Source organism: Hibiscus syriacus, unplaced genomic scaffold, assembly GCF_006381635.1.
Source record: "Hibiscus syriacus cultivar Baekdansim isolate YM2019G1 unplaced genomic scaffold, ASM638163v2 tig00116965_pilon, whole genome shotgun sequence".
Taxonomy (NCBI): domain Eukaryota; kingdom Viridiplantae; phylum Streptophyta; class Magnoliopsida; order Malvales; family Malvaceae; genus Hibiscus; species Hibiscus syriacus.
In genome coordinates, this window is record NW_024063490.1 from 6,475,260 (window position 1) to 6,483,253 (window position 7,994).

A 7,994-nucleotide genomic window follows, 5' to 3' on the forward strand; every position below is an offset into this window, starting at 1 on the left:
GGCAGATTCATCAAAGGTAACATCTCTGCTACAAATTATCTTCTTGGTGTCTAAACACCAAAGGTGGAATCCCTTCACTCCATGGGTGATTCCCATAAAGAGAGCCTTATTTGCTCTCGGATCAAGCTTGGATTCCTTCACATGATAATAAGCAGTGGATCCAAATACATGTAAGGAATCATAATCAGTAGCAGGTTTTCCAGACCATACCTCCAATGGTGTTTTTCCTCCTATCGCTGATGATGGTAGACGATTAATGAGATGGCCAGCATATGTCACAGCCTCAGCCCAAAATGCCTTGCCTAACCCAGTATTAGACAACATACATCGAACTTTCTCCAATAGTGTTCGATTCATACGCTCTGCCACCCCATTCTGTTGTGGTGTATGTCTAACAGTGAAGTGTCGAACAATACCATACTCATGGCAAACGTCAAAGAATGGGTCACTTTTATATTCCCATCCATTGTTCGTCCTAAGACGTTTGATCTTTCTACCAGTCTGGTTCTCGATCATATTTTTTCATTTCAGGAAAATTTGAAGCACTTCATCTTTAGACTTCATCGGATATACCCAAACTCTTCTGGAAAAGTCATCTACAAAAGTTACAAAATAATGGTTTCCTCCCAAAGACGATATCTTTGAAGGACCCCATACATCTGAGTGAATATAATCTATAATACCTTTTGTATTATGTATAGTGGTACCAAACTTCACTCTCTTCTGCTTTCCCAGAACACAATGCTCGCAAAAGTTCATTTGCAAGCCTTGCACCTTTCAACAATCCTTTCTTTGCCAGAATTTGCAAGGATTCTCCTCAGCATGTCCCAACCGCATATGCCACAACTGGGTTGCGTCCAAATCATCACCTCCGGAAGCTGCTGTAAATGCTCCAATAATTGTACTACCTTGGTAGTAATACAAATTATTTTTCCTGATGCCCTTCATCATCACAAGTGCGCCATATGTGACTTTTAAAACTCCATCTCTCATAGTGACTACTGAGCCTTTGGATTCTAAGGCTCCCAACGAGATGAGATTTTTCTTCAAACTGGGCACGTATCGGACATCCGACAGAACTCTGGTTGATCCATCTTGATTCTTCAATCGAATTGAACCTATCCCAACAGTTTACAGGCATTGCCATTGCCCATATAAACAACTCATGCATTTAGTTCCACTAAATCGGAACCACTCCCGATTAGGGTACATATAGGTGCAACCCGAATCTAATATCCACTCATCGGAATGGAATGTTGTTGATGAAGCAACCAATGATATGTCAGAGTCATATGCATCATGCTCTGCAACACATGCATCTAGAGTAGCTTTTCCTTTCTTCTTCAGCTTCGGGCAATCTTTCTTCCAATGGCCTTTCTCATGACAAAAGGCACATTCATCTTTTCTCAGACTGGACTTCGACTTTGATCTCCCTCTCCACTTTGGCTTTTGACTTTTCGAGCGACCTCTTGCCACCATGGCCTCTGCTGCTTCGTACTTGCTCTCATTCTTGGTTTTCTTCCTGAGTTCATAACTATACAAAGCAACAGTTACATCTTTAAGGGTAACATTATCCTTACCATGAAGTAACGTTGTCACAAGGTGCTCAAATTCATCTGGAAGAGATGACAACAACATCAAAGTCAAATCTTCATCTTTGAAGGTTTCATCCATACCCAATAAGTCTTCCACTAGCTCATTGAACGCAGTGATGTGTTGTTCATCATACTGGTGCCTGGTTGATAATCAAATCTGAACAATCTTTTCTTCATGTGGAGACGATTCTGAGAGCTTTTCTTCAGGAATTTTCCTCCAAAGCTTTCCACATCTTACTTGCAGAAGTCTCGTTCTTGTAGCCATACTTGCCTTGGAAAGACAAGATCGAATCGTGTTGCACGCCAAACGATTAATTTTCCCCATCTTTCTCCTCTCTATATTCGGGTTTTCTTCCTCAATGGCGATGTCTAGACCTTGTTGGAATAAAGAGTCTAACACCTCGCCTTGCCACATGCCAAAATGACCGGATCCATCGAACAACTCCACCGAGAAATTTGCATTTGACATCACCCTCACCGGTCCAGATGAAGAGCTTGATGTCTCAATTGATCCGTATTTTGGCATTTTAATTCTAACGAACAATATTCAATATCACGAACTGTATCTTTTCAGCAGCGGAACCACCAGGATAACCTCAACCGAAGCTCTGATACCAATTGTTGAGGAAAACGAGTTATTTCCTACACGAACGTAGTTTTAAAATTGACCTAAAATGTCAAGATTAAAACCACCAAAGGTTGCACAGCGGATAAACCTGTCAAACTATTGAATATTGAAACACAATGGAAAATAACCGAATAAAAAACAATAAAGGAGATAACACACCAAATTTACGAGGTTCGACGAGAATATCGTCTACTCCTCGGGCACCACACCGGATGATAACTTCACTATATCGCAAATATTACAACAAATGGAATTCTTTGGAATTCCCAAAGTGGGAGAATGAAGAATACAAGAGGAAGAGAGAACTTGTTTTTGGGATGATTTCTAATGGAAATACTTAGGCCTATTTATAGTTGAGTTTCAAGAACAATATGTTCAAAGTTTGGCCACCTACCAAAGAATTTTCCAATGTGTACAAGTTAGCCACCAAATATGAAATTCACATGTTCAAAGTTTGGCCACTAACCAAGATGAAATTTCCAATAAGTTGGCCACCAACCAAGATGAAATTTCCAACTTGTCAACTTAATTTCTAGACAAATCTAACATCAATCACCTTGGTTACTGGTCGCTAATGCTAAATTGTTGCACCAGGAGTTTATTATGGCCAAGAACCATTCCACTTGGCGTGGACATCGGGCTCAGTCTACATCAAAAAAGTCTTCGTGTACAGCTTCGGACCGGTGGACGCTTCCTAGGCCAGGTATGATTAAAATTAATGTGGACGGTGCTTTTGACCCATCGTCATCTTACTGCAGTTGGAATCGTTGCTCGGAATGCGACAGGTACGGTGTTAAGAGGGATGTCGTCTTCTTTCCTGGTTGTGTAGAAACAGGTCTAGCGAAAATCCACGCGTTAACAGCTGGGTTGCGATTAACTAGGGAACGACATTGGAGTATTGTGAAATTTGAAACCGACTCTGTGATAGTTGTTAACAAGCTCCAACAACTTGACGAGGATAATACCATTGGTTTCCATTTGCAGGAGGCTCGTGATATCTTAGAATTGCCCGTCCAATTCAGTTGGTAGAGCGCAAATCTCTTAATTGTGGTCGTGGGATCGAGTCCCACAGGTAGTAATTCATAATTCTGCCGGAGGTCTTCCACGAAAGCTGCTCTCAACCTGGTGTTGGGAGCAACATACTATCTTACCTCCTTACTCCATTACATATTGGAATAGAGTCAGTTAATTATGTTTTCAAAACTTGTAACATTGTGGCACATACCTTAGCATCCTGGGCCCTAAGTTATGGGCATTCTATGTTTTTAGACTCAGTTTATCTCGAAATAATTAATATCCGTGTATCAAACAATCTTCTTCCTTCTTAATGGATTTCCTTGGGCACTCCTTCTCCTTTTAAGATTTAGGGAGTTTTTAATAAGATCCAATTTTTTAAAGAAATATATGTATCATAATGTATAAAAATACAATTAAATTTAAAGAAAAACTCGAATAATTTAACTCAAATTTTATAAACTTAATTTGACTTAAAATATTCAATAAAATTTAAATCATAAAATAAAACTTATCAGTTTAATTAACTCGAAATTTTTAAAGTTACTCGATTGTATAGTAACCCTAATCTTTCAGTGTCTAGTTGAGAAATGGACATGAAAGTACTCCATGCAAACCCAAGAAGGCAAAGGGTTAAATTTAAGGGCTATGTTTTCTATACAAATTTACTTTATTACAGTGTTGAGTTGAGCTGAGAGCGAAAGATTCATAAAATAAATGCTGTACTTTTTAATAAAAACACAGAAGGTGTTGTCTTCTCTCTTCTCTTCTCTCCTGAGCTCCACATTTATATCTTCCCAAACTCTCTCCTAACCTTTTCCTAAATTCCTTCACCTTTTCTCCCATGGAGTTTCTGGAAAGTTTCTTTTAAAGTTGCTTGCTTCCCCCCCCCCATGAATTGATGATCAGCTCCAGAAAGGTGATTTCACTATGCAGTTTGAGGTAATTAATGGATTATTACATCAGTTTGGAGATTTGGGTAACCCTTGTTCTTGACCATGGAGGGTAGAAAGGATATAATTTTTAGTTTTTTTTGTCTCTTTGGACAAATTCTTCTGCTTTAAACTTGTTTCTTGTTGAATTTCTCAACTTGTCTTGAATTCAATTGGAATTGTGTGAATGGAGGGTAGATTTGGGGGCAAGTTTCATAATTTGTATGGTCCAATGGTGTCTGATTTGAAAGCAGCCGAAAAGAAAAGTGTAGAATGGTATTGAATGACTGGAAATGGGATGGCGATCTTTCACTGCTACTCAGTTGAACTCGGTGTCGTCGGATTGTAGGAGCAGGCAGTTGCTTCCCGATGTGCCCGAAACGGCGGCGGGTTCCTCGCATAATTCGTCTTCTTGTTCGGAACATGACAACAGTCCTGGAAATGAGAAAGGGAAGAGGAAGTTGCGTAATCGGAAGAGTATTGAAGACGATGATGGCGGTGGCAAAAATGAGGTGAATGCTGATGTTGGTGCCCTTAATTTGAAGCTTGGAGGACAAGTTTACCCCATCATGGATGAAGATGCAAAGTGGGGGAAGAAAACTAAGGTTACCGGTACGGCTTTTAGTCGTGCCGTTTGTCAGGTGGAGGATTGTAGGGCTGATCTTAGCAAAGCCAAGGATTATCATCGTCGGCATAAAGTTTGCGAAGTGCATTCTAAGGCCAGTAAAGCACTGGTCGGAAACGTTATGCAGCGGTTCTGTCAACAATGTAGCAGGTGGGCTATTTTGGTGTGTGTAGTATGTGGAATATATACTATTAAAAATCAGCATCTTAGAGCATAGATTATGATCCTGATCTTGGGCGTTATTTGATTGCTTAGTGCATTTCACATATTATCATTTTTGAGTTCTTATTTACTATGGTTTAGATGCAACTTGCTTAAACTTCTGGGCAGGTTTCATGTTCTCCAAGAATTCGATGAAGGAAGAGGAGCTGTCGTAGACGTTTGACCAGTCATAACCGACGCAGGAGGAAGACACATCCCGATAATTTACCTACTGCCGGTTCACTGGATGAAGAAAGGAATAGTAGCTTTTGTTGATGAGTCTTCTGAGGGTTCTCTCGAATATGCATAGTAAGTATCTTCTCCAAACCGGAATTAATTATTTTTCTGCTTAACTAGGACAGTTGTATCGGTTGATTTGCTTAGATGGCCTACTAAAAGCTAGGGATTAGATCAACACTCCTGGATTTTCTGCTTTATCCACATTGCCTTTACTCAATAAGTCCTTGACATTTGTACTCCCTTTCGTTTGTGCAGAATAAATGTCTAACTTGTATTTGTAATGATATGATTGCTCGCTTCATCTCCGATTTCCTCCTCCATTCTCCTTCCTTATCTTGTAGATCTTTTGGCTTTTGTAATGTAGCTAACAACTCCGACCAATCTAAGAATCAAGATCTGCTTTCTCATCTGTTGAGGAGCCTGGCCAATGCAGCTTGTTCGACTAACAGAAGAAACTTATCTGGATTGCTTCAAGGTTCTCAAGGTGTAGCGAATGCATCTGTCGGGAACCTTGAAAAGGTTACTGATGTGGTTTCCGGTGGTACTGAACATGCTAGGCCTTCTGGTTCTGCCTCTAAAATAGACGACTGTGCTAATCTCCCAGAGAGGCAGGGGGCTATGGTTTATTGTGGGACTGTACCTGCTTCTGGGTTTGGAAAATAGAAGTCCTAATAATGTTGCTCAAGATGGAATTTTGTCCAGTTCACCATCCAGAACACTGATTCCATCAGGAGCTGGCTTTCAATCCAGAGAAAATGAAGCAGATGCTACGGTTCAAGGGATTAGAATTAACATATAGACTTGATAATGTTTACGATGATTCACAAGACTACATGGAGAACTTAGAAAGATCTCCGGGACTTAAAAATGCTGTAAATGGTTCTTGTGTGTAGCTCTTGTATGTCGGAATCACGTCAAAACCTCCTCAACCGAGTAAGACTTGGATTCATCCCATAATCAGTCACCATCTACTTCCAGTGGAGAGGCTCAGGTGCTTTCCTGTCTCTTTCTTTTTCGAGAGCTCAATCTTCCCTTAGCTTTAAAGAGCTTTGTTACCGTCCGACTATATCTTAGGATAGACAAGAAATTGCTTGCTGACTGATTATCCCCTAGAATGATTTGTTATCATTATGATTCAATTAAATATTGTTGGATATATGACTATTACCATTGACAAAAGGCTTTTAAGTCAAAGCAGAATTTTGTCATTATAAATGTTAAACATTTCTGAATTGGTGTACCTATCTTCAGAGTCGCACTGGTCGGATCGTTTTAAGCTCTTTGGAAAGACCCAAATGATTTTCCTATTGCTCTACGTAGACAGGTAATTTGAAGAAATTATTTAGCCTCAAAAGCCTTTTCGAATTCTTCATCTGTGGAGATCATTGATGTTCAGATCCTCGAGTGGCTATCCCACAGTCCTACCGACATTGAAAGCTACATAAGACCTGGCTGTATAATTAACAATATATCTTCGTTTAGGAGAGTCTGCTTGGGAAGAGGTATGTTTTGTCAGAGATGGTAAAATCGGAGTTGTATCCTTTATTAATGAAAAGCTTCACCGATCTTCTTTCTAACTGTTGTATGTACAGCTATGTCATGATCTTGGTTCCAGCTTGAGACAGTAGTTGATGTGTCCGATGACTCTTTCTGGAAAACCGGATGGTATGCTAGGGTTCAGCACTCTGTAGCATTAATTTAATGGTTCTTCTCTCTCAGTACACACACACACACATGCAGTTTTAGTCATGGATTTCCTTTTTGTTAATTACCGACAAATAAGTACTTAGTGTAGACATTGTCGAGAGAAAAGCCCATGTCTCTCCACCTATGCTGCAGGTAGAGTTGTATTGGACGTCCCTTTACCTCCGAAAACACACACAACTTGTAGGATCTCAAGCATTAGACCAATTGCTGTACCGGTAACAGAGAATGCTCGGTTTGTTGTTAAAGGCTTTAACCTTAATCGATCCAGCACGAGGTATCGTCAGTCCCTTTGAATCCAACCATGCTTTCTTTTCATCCTTTACAATAGACTTTTAGTTTGCCTGAACAAGTACTAAATCCGACTACCTCTAGTTCAGGTTACTCTGTGCCTTCGAAGGAAAATATCTGGTGCAGGAAAAACTGTTATGACTTGATGGAGGCTGTCGATCCCATCAATGAAAGAGATAAGCTACAGAAGCTTTGTTTCCCCTGCTCTATACCGAATGTTTCCGGAAGAGGATTTATTGAGGTGCGGTCGTTGTTGGTGTTTTCCGGTTATATTTTTCTCATTTCACTGAAGCATCTATGATGAAGCATGGATTTTGGTCATCTGATTCTATCAGGTCGAAGACTTGGACTCAGCAGCACCTTTTTTTTCCGTTCATAGTTGCGGAGAAAGATGTGGTGTTCCGAGATTTGTACTCTCGAGAGCATGATAGAAACATCTGTACCCGCTGTTGGCATTAACAAAAACGAGGAGAAAATGGAAACCAAGAATCAAGCACTGGACTTTATACATGAACTGGATGGCTTCTTCACAGAAATAACTTGGAGTGTAAGCTGAGCCACATGAACCTACTCGAGATCTCTTTCCTTCCGGGCGGTTCAAGTGGCTTATGGAATTCTCCCATGGACCATGATGGTGTGTGCCGTAGTCGAGAAACTTCTGGGAATTCTCTTTGATGGAACAGTCGATTTAGGGGAAAATAGTTCTCCGGAGTTTGCTTTGTCGAATATGTGCCTGCTCCACGGAGCTGTCCGAAGAAACTGCA

At 40.3% G+C, this 7,994-nt stretch overlaps 1 pseudogene; it reads left to right on the forward strand.

The window, feature by feature from the left end:
* Positions 1 to 4,145: 4,145 nt before the first annotated feature.
* LOC120191163 lies at positions 4,146 to 7,990 on the forward strand (annotated as a pseudogene).
* The last annotated feature ends 4 nt before the right edge of the window (positions 7,991 to 7,994 follow it).